Genomic DNA, 12,641 nt, shown 5'->3' with positions numbered 1-12,641 from the left:
AAGACAAGACAGTGTGGTTCAGTGCATTGGGCCTTGGCCTGGCATTCCGGAAACCTGGGTTCTGTTCTGGACTCTGACCTGCTGTGTGAAGTTGGCCAAGTTATTTCCCCTTTTTGGTCCTCGACTTCCCCCTCCAACTAGTCTGTCTTTCCTGTTTAGATCGTAAGTTCTCAGGGTCAAAGACTATCTAGTGCTGTGTATTTATCCACTAGGAATCTGATCTCAGTTGGCCCTTCTAGCCTTTACTGTAATAAAAATAGTAATAATGAGCAAGGGGCTGCAAATCACACCCTTTCCACTCTGCACAAAGCTACTGCTGATCAGAGTGGGGAAGGATTCAACCAGCCAAGCTGGGTCTGGAATCAGCCGATACCCCGTTTCGCATCCCTCAAGACCAGGAACCCCATCTCATGAAAGGAGCCTTTTATTACACAGCATCAGCAGCATACTTTTGAGTACATTGATGCCCTATGAATCAGATGCGTGACTGAGAACTGGGAATTCTTTCAGTTTTAATATCCCTCCGTCAGGGGACACTGTACCATAAGAACATAAGAACGGCCATACTGGGTCAGATCAAAGGTCCATCTAGCCCAGTATCCTGTCTTCCGAAAGTGGCCAATGCCAGGTCCCCCAGAGGGAATGAACAGAACAGGGAATCATCAAGTGATCCATCCCGTCGCCCATTCCCAGCTTCTGGCAGACAGAGGCTAGGGACACCATCCCTGCCCATCCTGGCTAATAGCCATTGATGGACCTATCCTCCATGAATTTATCTAGTTCTTTTTTGAACTCTGTTATAGTCTTGGCCTTCAAAACATCCTCTGGCAAGGAGTTCCACAGGTTGACTGTGCACTGTGTGAAAAAATACTTCCTTTTGTTTGTTTTAAACCTGCTGCCTATTAATGTCATTTGGTGAACCCTAGTTCTTGTGTTATGTTATCCTGGCTTTGTTGATTTAGTGGGCCTTTTCCATCTCTAATTAGGGTTAATCTGGGATTTGATTCAAATATATTTATTAAATGATTCTTAATCCAAATCAAAGTTCTACCCCAGAGTGGTACATAACAAAGTAACTGTCATTAATAAAGCTGGCTGGAGAAACATCAATGGAATCATATTCCACTGGAATATGCAGTTCTGTCTAAATCAAAATCTTTCACAAAATCAGGTTAATTTTGTCAGAATTTCATTTAAGAAGAAAACTAGGGGAGGGAGGGAAAGTTCCAACACAGTCAAAACAGGCCACTGCAACATTTTTGGAACAAAATCTTTTGATTTTTTTATTTCAAAAAGACTTCAAAAAAAATTTAAAGTCAAAATCAACATGAAACGTTTCAATCAACCCGAAACAATGTTTCTTCTCAGAATTTTCTTTGCGGAGAATATGGAAATATTCAGTTTTTGCTCCAATTCAGAACAATATCAGATTTGGAAATCTCAAAATCCTTTGTGAAATAGAACTTCCATCCTCCACACAGCGCTAGTCATTAGACACAAGAGAGAACTTTTTATGAGATTTCCTCTGACCTACAAGTACAAAGTCTACCAAGATCTTTACAGAATATTTTTCGCAGCCATCCCTTTAGCCCACGTGATTTGGTCTGGTTTTGTTCTTAAGCAGCCAGTGAGAAGCAAGGAAACAGAATAAAAGGTGGCTTCTAGGAAGATTCAGGAAAAAATAACCCCCACTCCCTCCCATAATACTTCTCCTGATCACTTGAATAGGTAGATATTTTCTCCTTGCAGAGTGAAATTAATAACAAGACGCTATCTTTTAGAGCATGTGAAGATGAGCTACCACCACGAGGGTATGATTGAGTAATAAATCCACCAGCTGCTAGGAAAGAACAAGAGGTTACAATTAGAGCTTTAAATAGGAAAGGGAAAATATTGGTTACCACCTGCAGCGTCACCAACTCTTGTGATTTTATAACGCATCTCATGATCATTCGCGATTATTTGAAAGCCCCAGCTCCTGGAATCATGTGAAAACACCAGAATCTCAGCTCTCAGTGAAAAAGAAAAGGAAGATTTTAGCCCTCGTGGTGGCAGAGAAAAGCTTGAAAATGTGATCCCTACAGGCTCAAAAACTGAAAGGCAACTGACCAGAGCTCCAAAGGGATTATTACGAATAATCATGATTTTTAACCCCAATCTCAGTATTTGTGGAGCCTGACTCATGATTTTTCAGCACTTTTGTTTGGCAATATTGCACCAAAGAGCTGAGGTGTCTTCTAAAGAGCTGATGTACATTCTGAGGTTGGGACTGAAGATGCCTAAACCGCTAGGACATAAGGGGCTCTGCAAGTGGAGTGAGGTCCCTCCACTCTTATACCCTTCTCTCTGCCTGTACCTTGCCCTCTGATCTGGGAAGGGGCTGGATAACCAATTCCCAGACAAGTCCCCCTCTTAGTCAGTACTCTGAGATGAAACCTTAATGGTTCCCATCATCAGACCCATCAGTGCCTGGTGCTCTTTAATGGGGGTGCACGCTAAGCACGCAGCTCAGTAACTCACCCAGTCTCTCATCTGTATTAACCCATCCTTTGAAAGGACTGTCCTGTTTCTGCTCAGTGAGGTCTGACAGGTGCCTCTAAGCCAAAATGCAGCCCAGAACCCAACACCTCCCCACTCAACTGCATCAGCTGCAGTTGTGTCCCGGGAGCTGAGAGCATAGGGTCCTGGGGGTCTATGAGAGACCCAAAGACGTATGACTGAGCAGCAGGTGACATGCTGCTGGAATGGAGAAGCCCAACAGGGAGGGTCTCTGATGCTGGAAAGCGGCGATTTACGACTGACTTATCCGCACGTTTCCATGGGAACTGCAGTGCCGATTCAAAACCCCTTTGGATGGGGTACCCTAAGAACCCATCTGCTTAGGTCAGGCCTCAGACTGCTCCCAGTTTGTGTAACATCCCCATTGGTACCAACAATCTTGCTTGAGAATTCAGGCTACATTGGGCTCGATCTTGGCTGCTTCTCCTGACTCCATGAGAAGCTTTGCAGTGCAACTACGTTCCTCTTTCCTTCACGGCCTTTTTGTCCATTTCAGTTTCAGGGGAGGAGGTCAGCAGGGAGGAAGATGTAACAGGCAAAGCCACTTCCAAGCAGCAGCTAGAAGGTCTAGTCCCCTCCTGCCTGCACATACCATTAAGGTCTCTCACAAATGGGGCACCCACCATCCAACAGCAATGTGCGTGGCGTTCCGTTCCACCACATGGACTTTGCATCCATGTCCCTGGGCACCGCATCAAAGCCACCCGCCGTTTGCAAAGCCAGATTCAACGTCCCAAAGGGCTTTTGTGTCCAAGAAGAATTTTAATGAGAGAAGCAATGGGGACAAAAGGAGACTGGATTTTCCACCAGCAGAGTTGCCAGAATGAAGCATTTTGAGAGCCTCCATTAGTGCTAATATTACAGCATTTGTTTGTTTATTCAGGAAAAGCAACAGGCAATGGCAGCTTGTAATTACCGCTTATCCTGCACTAATACAGATAAGCACTTTTTTCCAAGATGAAAATGTGTACTTATAGGAATAACAACTTGGAAGGGGTGCTGCTATTTTCTCACGGTGCATTTTGCTCTCACCGAAAATGAATCTAATGGAATTGAAGCTTTTCATAGGATTCAGCACTCAATCCTGTTATGGGATGGGCATGATGTGAAAAGATAGATAGATAGATGGACAGAGAGATGGAGAGAATTTTTCTGTGGTAATGAAGTGCAATCTATTACGAAACAGACCTATTGTACAGCAGTCAGAGGGAAATGTTTTTATGTGTAGTACCATTAGCAGTGCATGGAGCTTTAGAGATATCTACAATCACAAGGACACGCTGATTTCAGTGGCAGTTAGGAACCTAATTATGCTTAAGGACCTGGGCCAAGGTCCCCGCCCACAGGGGAATAGAGTACTTCTGAGAAATTCTATTCCTGGATTCAGAACAGATTTTGGTGGTGCAGGACAGCAGTCCAGTTGCTGCATAAAGTATTATCACACCCGGTGTTTAATCAACAATGGGGATTTTCACCTGGTTCCTCCCCTTCCTCAGCCTTTCCTTTCTCTCCTTTCCTTTTTACCAAGCCCTTCTGTTTCATGCCATCTCTTCTGACCTCTCATGTCACTGCGTTGAGCTAGTTTCCGATCCCACTCGAACACGTTATTGCTGTTGCTTTCCTAGCTGTGACCAAAGCCGCGTGCTGCACTCCGGTGTGTGCATGGTGTAGGAACGTGAGTTACTTACTTTCCAACCAGCCGTTCAGTGCAGGGGCACAGGAGCAGGGATGCCCTTCTTGATGCTTAAACCCTATCTCCGTTCCATGGGACGTTTCTTCTCCATCCACATTGCTTCTCCTCCTCTCTCAATCTCGCTCTCGTATTTTTTAGCCCAATTCCCACTTTCAGGCTGTATTAGTATCAGAGCCATTACCAATTGCTTGGAAATACCCCAGGGAGATGCAATAGCTGCAGGTGCCAAAGTTGCGCTAACACGTGTCCTGGATCTTTGTTTGTAAAATGTCTCTTCTCACTACCCCATCAATCTGCCCTATTTTGCAATAGCATGTGGCCCTCTTGGAGGCGTGACTATTGAGTGGAGAGGACACAACTGATTAGTGATCAAAGAATCATAGCGCTCAGAGATGGAAAAAGCTTGCTGGGATTTTCCCCCCGAGCAGTATATTCACCGATACATGATCTAGTCCAGTTTTAAATGATGCAAGAGATGGGCCTAGCAAAGCTGTTCCTCAGTCCCTATTTTTAACACAGATGCCCATATGTTTTAAGAAATGGCTTTGAGAGCTCTTGACAAACAGCTTCCAGTTCCAGGGGGACTTCAATTTATCGCCGATCAGCACTAAGGACAATCAGCCCACTGTCCTTTGGTATTCGCAGACCAAAATAACACAACTGCCCAAGCACCTCCAAGAAGTCCATCAGCCATTGTGTGGAGGGACTGTTTTCCGGCAGCTGCTGTATGTTTGTTTGCAGACACCCTTGTGAGAATGTACCAGCCATTGTTAAGGGACCTGGAGCAGAGTTTCAGGTGGTAAAGAGCCCAGAGGTTAATACTACACCCAAACACTCAAGTTCAGAAGAAAGCTTTCCCAGCTTTGGTAAGATCTCACAGTTCCAGGTCTCTTGCTCCCAAACCTGAGACGATAACCAAGCATCAGTGGTCAAGTCCCTCTACGCTACAGATTGTTTCCTGGACACAACCGAATTGCACACATCCTGAACAAGTTTCTGATTGCTGATTGGCTGTGCCCACCCAGTCAATATGGTGAGCTAAGCGGCACAAGCTCTGTCCACCAGCTCAGGGCTTAGGAAGCAGTACAGAATGCTGAGGGGGAGGGGAAAGACCTGTCACTCCTTGCCTTCAATAATGTCTGCATAAAGCTAGCAACACCGCATACAAAGGGAAGGGGAGTGGAGTGGGGATGGTCCCTGTGCAGACCCGACCGTGTCTGGCCATGGTGGTTTGGTCATCGTCTACTGGATCCTAACAGATGATTCCCCAGAAGAAGCAGATAAAATGCAAGGTCCCTGCTAACGTACGCTGGGGGGAAATCCCTCCCTGACCTCCCATCTGGTGATCAGTTTAACCCCAGAAACGTGAGCAAGGATGGCCGTACTTAAGCATCTAGCCTCAGTTACACCCCAGGACTGGTGTCCAAGCGATTGTCTAATCCATTGTCTCTTTCAGCTCTCCCCAGAATCCTGAAGCGACAGCACACAACCAGGGAGGCCACCCTGCTGCTCCTGTCCGAGAGAGCTTCTCTTACTCCTTCAGCAGGGCTGCCCCCGGGACCAAAATGTCACTGAAGACAAATAGTCTCCATAGAAATTCTGCACGGCTGTGCTCTGCTGCCGGAACTGAGATGTGCAGGGACAGAAAGCATGGGGGAATCTGGGGTGTTGGATTAGCCAGAGCCGTTCATGGCAGGGATTACATTCATCTTCATCACATGGGCAAAAGGCCCTCAGTGGATGATCGATGGGATGCACATTTTCTCTTGTCTCTCCCTCTTTCCCTAGTGCTGCCTGATCCTCTCCTGCTACCATCCCTATCTCTCAACTATAGTTCTACGGTGGACATAAGGATCCACTGGGAGAGCAAATGAAAAAAGAAGACAATCCAGTGGTGAAGTGCATCCTTTCTGGACTTTGCTATTACCAGCCTATCTTTGGTACTTACATAGCCCCATCAGCAGGAGATCTCTGTGCCTCGCAATGTTTCTATCCTCACAACATTCCTGTGAGGTATGAGTGCCCCCATATTACAGATGGTAAAACTGAGGCACGGATTGACTGAGTCACTGGCCCAAGGTCACAGAGGAAGTTTGTGGTAAAGCAGAAAACGGAACGCAGCTCTCCTGAGTCCCAGACTAGCAACGCAACCATTGGACCATCCAGCTCACTTCAGTATTTGTTTTATGTCCCCTCACAGCAACTATGAGCCAGCAGAACTGGAAGTACCCAGCATCCCAGGGTATTCGTACGAATAGACAGCGGCAGGGGCAACATCCCCTCTCCTTTTGCAATACTCCCCCTCTCCTTGTGAGTCAATGTCCTTTGCTGGCATCCTCAGGGCACAGCCTCAGGAATATTTAGTTTCCTCTCTAGCCTTCTGTGAGAGGGTGGCTGTTTTATTTATGGAGCGTTGGGAGGGACGGGTTATTAGGGATTTCCGTTCCACGGCAGGTGGAATGTATTGTGTTCTGTTGCCTTTTTTATGAAGTTAGGTGTTAGCCATATATTGTTAGGAATCTTGGGGCTCTTTGACCCGGGAGTGCCTGTATCCCTCAAAAATACTGTGGTACCTGAGTTAACTAATTCAGCCTTAGATTCCTTTTTCTTTGGCTTTTGAACCAAATATGCCTTTAATAAAAAGTTAAATTGTAACTCCGTCCTGTAACTTGGACCCAAAATTTGTATGTGTTTTTTTAAGTTATGCAAAATCTAAAGTTAATAGAAATATGGTCGTGATTTTTTAAATGAAAAGGCTTTTTAAAAAATGGAATTAAACATCCCCCCTGCAAATGCTGCAGCACTGGGAGGCAACAAGTGAAACTGACGGTAAACAAAAGTGAAAATTATTAATCTATTCTCATCAAAGTTGAGTGAAGCGCAGAATGTAAACAAACCGCATCAATAGTTAAAAGTAACACAGGAGCGCAGGTTAAGGAGATGGAGGGATGGATGTGATTTTTTCAACCTGACAATAGTGTCCCTTTAAAGTTGCATTATTATTAGAATTAGAATTTTTAATGGCATGGTTCGAAGAACAAAGCATCCGACGGACAGAAGTAACAAACACATTAAACTGAAAGGACAGAATTTTGCAGTCTAAAATTACAGCTATAAATAATTGTTCTCTCTTGAACTTTGCTCTTGCAGTAGGATATGGCCATTTGCCTGCTTTTAGATTCATGCAGAACAACAAGCTGGAAAGCTGAATTCCCTATTTCTCTCTGGACTCCTTTTGCTCCCCCCGCCCCGAGTCATGCCAGCTGCCACTGAAATGAATCGACAGGAGACAGCCAGGCTGTGGACGTCCCAGGATTTCCTGAGCGTGTGTGATTCGCAGGGGGGTTGATGCACAAGCTGGGGCATCAGGAGAAGGAGGTTAGGCGTGGGTCAATGGCAACTGTGTTACTGCAGGAGCTGAGCTCTGACTAAGCCATTTTAGGATAGGACAAGGGGAAAGTTTGGTCACTATAAACTCAGTGATTTATTTGAGAAATTCCTAGGAGAAAAGGAGTCACAGAGAGGTCTCGAAACTGCAGGCGGAAGTAACTTAATGCGTCACTACAGCCTAAATCCATCCTCGGTTTAACTCCTTCAGTTTCAGTGGGCTAACACCGAAGGGGGAGTGTGGAGCAATATGCAAACCATACTGCAAGCCTTAGGAAATATGCAGCGAGAAGAAGGGGAAAGACAGTCCTAGGCTGGGAAGCTTATTGAATATTTAGAGTCAGGGATCACACAGTTTACAGGAGGGAGAATGCCCCTGGTCCTCAAAGCACTGTTGCTCTATTGTAGACTCTATGGGGCATGGATCACATCTCTCTCCCTCTCTCTGCTGGCACAATGGGGCCCCGATCCTGAATGGACACATCTCATTCCAAACACAAAGACGGTAACTAGGTATGTCACTGGTGCATGCCTTTGGGAATGAGCGTGGGTTTCTTTTGCAGCAATGCAGATGGAACTTGCAGTGATTGTGGAGGTGGGCGAGGACTTTTCTGGTCTCGAGCTGGGGGAACAGAACACCCTGCTCGAGTGGTCAGAGCAGGGTGCTGGAGCTTAGCAGTAGTGAAGTCGGGATGTCAGGACTGAAGCTGTGGCTTCTTCAATCGCTACGTAAAGTACCGTGTGCACTGAGGGTGCGCGATATAAATGTATAACAATAAAATCATAGCCTGGGATGGTGTGTCCCCAGAATTAACAGATTGGGGTTCTCAGGACATGGGAAATGGAGAGAATTCTTGCAGAGTCGGGAACCACTGATGCCAATAAACAGGTAAGTCTGTAACAGGGAGGGAGGGATGGGGTGGGGGGGATATGTCCCTGAGCTTCATCTTGCAGCTTTCCCAAAGTCTGCACTGTGTGAGCTGTCCCATGACTGCCGGAGGGAGCATGAGAAAGGGCTCCCGACTGGTATTTCCTGCTTGGTTTGTGCGATCGCAGCAGATTCTCCAGGATTGGATGCCGTGGGATATCATCACACAGGACAGGAATGCACAGCAAGGAAAAGGAGTGGAGTTTGCCCTATCTCCAGTGCTGCTTGGACGGCAAGCCTGCTGGAAGAAGCCTGGCCCAATTCCTTGTTATGCTCTGGACGCTGTGCTGCTCAGGCAGTGCAAAGCAGATGCACACAGGCCATAGCTGGGTCAGCAAAGAAGTTTCCTGGTAAAGCTGGCAGAGACAGCTTCTTCACCAGCCGCTCCACACACTGGCATGGGGGCATGGCCCGGCGTTGGTGGGAATGGCTGTGGGGCAGTTCCTTTCTGCTACGCTGATTCTTTCCTGGTATTAGGTCCCTTAGGGATCTTCAGCTAGGGATAGTGGTTAGAGCAGCTCCTACGTGGTGCTAGTTGATGCCAGGATTGGGCCAGCACAGAATAAAGGAGCTGTAACTGGTTCCTTGATGCCCTCCCCCACCCATCCACCTACCCACTGTACCAAGCAGAGTTCAGACACAGAGGGCATCTTGCTGTCCAGCTCTGGAAAGGCACTGGGCCAGATCCTCAGCCACTCTGATTCACACCGGCTGAAGATCTGGCCCCCCTGTGTTTGTCTGCCACAGGAAAAGGAGCCCCCAAACCTCATTCTCAGCACCTAAGGACTGTCCATTTGGGGTTTCTCGTTTAGACCTAACATCCCTGGGAAACACTGAGGTAATTTTAGAGGAAACTTTTGTGCATGCAAAGATAACAGAAGATGCTCAAGCTCATCTGAACTGAAGAGCCACTGCTCTTCCTTAAGGCCCATTCTCCAGGGTTCACTGCTTGCCCACCTTACTGCCTATTTCAGACTCTAACCAATCCAAAGTCACCAAGAGAGAAATCTAAGCACTGAAGATGCTGTGTGCTTCCTACCAACGGTGTCCTGCCATGGCGAGGCACTGCCTCAAAGAGAAGGCTAAAGACAGAAAGAATGGATACTTAACAAAACAAACCAAGCAAGCAATAATTCCGAACGACACCTAGTACTTTCTATTGTATTTTCCCAGATCTAGGAGGGATACATATCCCTCTGCTAAGTGGTAGCTTACTCGGTTTGCTGCAGAGGAATATAAAATGGTACAGAACGTACAGGTCAAGATGTTGTACTAGGAGAGAGAAGGACAGAAGCCTACCAGCCAACATTCAGGCTAACTATGATGAAATAGAATGTGATGGCCAGTAACTACATCCATTGGGAGCATTTCAGTGGCACCTCCGGTAACACGTCGGTTAATCTTATTCAGAGAGCAACATTTATCAGGCAGACAAGACGGAGGGAGAGAGCCAAACAAGAGAAATGAATCGGCGGTTCTAGCCAACAGTGAAATGAATTCCAGGGATCAGGACCACTTGAAATCCCTCTCAGAAGAAAGGTGCCCTTCTTTCGAACAGCTGTAAAGCTGCCAACCAATGTGAATATGAGAAACTCACAAGGGGCCTAATCCATCCCTGGTGTAACTCCACTAAGTCATCAGAGACACATTTGTCTCAAGGACCTTCACCCCTATTCCCTCCTGCATGTTCCATGCACCCTACTGAAGGCCGCTTGGGAAGGCCACGTCTACCATTTCAGTAGAACATGTGGTTGTCGAAGAGCAAGCAAAATGCATGGTGGCCGTGACTTAGGTAAATGAATGTCTGTGGGGCCAATGTGGAGAAGCAAAACCATTCTTAGACCCACTGCTGGCTTCTGGCTATTCTAACTGCTCCATCCCTTGTTGAGATCACTCGGCTTCCCCCATTCCCAACACACGGGAGCTCAGCTCTTCTGGAGAGAGAGGGGTATTCCCCAGGCTCACCTCCCTCGGAGTGTGTCCCTGTGGACAGTGGTAGCATCGCTTTCCAGGGGGCTGACTCTCTGACTTCCTGTCTCACACTGCACATTGATAGTGAATTCTCGCCAGACCGACATTCAGAACTAAAATGAACCCTTAGTTCAACTACCAGCAAGACCCCCTACAAGAGTCTGGCCGTGCACTGGAAAGTACACCTCTACCCCGATATAACCCTGTCCTCGGGAGCCAAAAAATCTTACCGCGTTATAGGTGAAACCGCGTTATATCGAACTTGCTTTGATCCGCCAGAGTGCGCAGCCCCGCCCCCCGGAGCACTGCTTTACCGCGTTATATCCGAATTCGTGTTATATCGGGTCACGTTATATCGGGGTAGAGGTGTATTAACACAGGCTGTGAGAGGCTCCTTTCCAGGACCCCTTTGACACTGGGTCACCCAGTTCCACTGAAATGAAGTTTAATGGTGACGACATGCCAACAGCAGAAACATAGTTCCTAGGCACTGCCCTGCCAGGAAGAAAACAGCAGAATAACGCCCTGGTTTTCTGGAAAGCTGGCATCAGGAACAAGACTCGATCTGGGCCAGTTCACGGCAGTTGGGTGCGCCAGTGGTTTTTTTTTTTTCCTGCAGGCTGCCATTTTGGGAGAAAAGAAATTCAGCCCCTCTGGGGGGAAGCAAGAGCCTCTTTTGGCCACCTTCTGCATGGGGGGAAGAGCCACCTGCAGACTCTGCTCCTAAGCTTGTGCTCAGAGGGACGCTGCTCGTCTGACGGGGCCGACGTACAGGAGAGGTCTACCCTGGCCTGGATCAGAGTGAAGCCTCAGAGAAGGTATTTTCCGAATCTGAGCTCACAGGCTTTGCTAGTTCGCGGTAGAAAAGAGCAACAGGAGCTGCACTTTGTGGCAATGTACATCCGACCCAAACAACAGAGACAGCATTGGTGATCACGGGGGAGGGATAGCTCAATGGTTTGAGCATTGGCCTGCTAAACCCAGGATTGTGAGGTCAATCCTTGAGGTGCCACTTAGGGATCTGGGGCAAAATCAGTACTTGGTCCTGCTAGTGAAGGCAGGGGGCTGGACTCGATGACCTTTCAGGGTCCCTTCCAGCTCTATGAGATAGGTATATCTCTCTTTAATAGATAAATTCATCATTGCTCACGGAGAAAGAGAAAAGGCAGGAGAGACAATTCTTGAACCTGGGACTCGGGGCATAGCCCCAGACCATGGGGAGGAAGTCCAGGGTATGGGGGAAAAGCCCAACTATATTAAAAATTCCAACTATGTGAATATAAACTATCAACTACTCACAAATTTATTTACAGAGTATAAGGATAAAAGCTGGAGAAATCTGTGGACGCAGGGACACCATGAGGCAGTAAAAAGGAACAGGAGAGGCACTGGCCCATACTGCCTCTTATGCCCTCAGTCCGGAGCACGAGGTGAACTACTGTGTATGTGACACCGCTTGTTAGAATTTCTGGACTCGGGCGCATGGGGCACATGCGCATCCAGGTGTGGAGCACGCATAGGGACTGGCACTTGAACAGTGGCTCTCAAACTTTTTTACTGGTGACCCCTTTCACATAGCAAGCCTCTGAGTGCGACACCCCCCCCTTATAAATTAAAAACACTTTTTATATATTTAACACCATTATAAATGCTGGAGGCAAAGTGGGGTTTGGGGTGGAGGTTGACAGCTCGTGAACCCCCATGTAATAACCTCACGACCCCCTGAGGGGTTCTGACCCCCAGTTTGAGAACCCCTGCACTTGAAGAAGAATAGAGAGACAGGGTGGGAGGTAGGTAATATTATTACTCTGTGGTCTAGAGATGGGAAACTAAGGCAGAAAGAGATGAAATGATTTGCCCAAGGTCATTCAATCTGTGGCAGAGACACGCACTGAACTTAGATCTCCCAAGTCCCGGTCCATTGTTTTAGCTACAAGACCATCCTTCCTCTAAATGGAGTCTTGTTTGTGAGTGGAGCCTGGTAGAGTTCCATTACACTTCTCCCCACCATAGTCAAACCCGGGGCAGAAGCTCTTTGTGCGTGGGCTGTTTGCAGAGAAGAGACACACAACAAAACGATGCATCTTCAGAGTTTCCCTCACT

At 47.2% G+C, this 12,641-nt stretch overlaps 1 protein-coding gene across 2 annotated transcripts in view; it reads right to left on the bottom strand.

The window, feature by feature from the left end:
- RXRA (retinoid X receptor alpha) overlaps positions 1–12,641 on the bottom strand; it is a 218,727-nt gene that overhangs the window by 40,948 nt on the left and 165,138 nt on the right. The gene's annotated exons all lie outside the window — the stretch shown is intronic.

This window comes from Terrapene carolina, unplaced genomic scaffold, assembly GCF_002925995.2.
Source record: "Terrapene carolina triunguis isolate 2854851 unplaced genomic scaffold, T_m_triunguis-2.0 Scaffold238, whole genome shotgun sequence".
Classification (NCBI taxonomy): Eukaryota; Metazoa; Chordata; order Testudines; family Emydidae; genus Terrapene; species Terrapene triunguis.
This window is presented reverse-complemented; position numbering and strand designations above follow the sequence as displayed.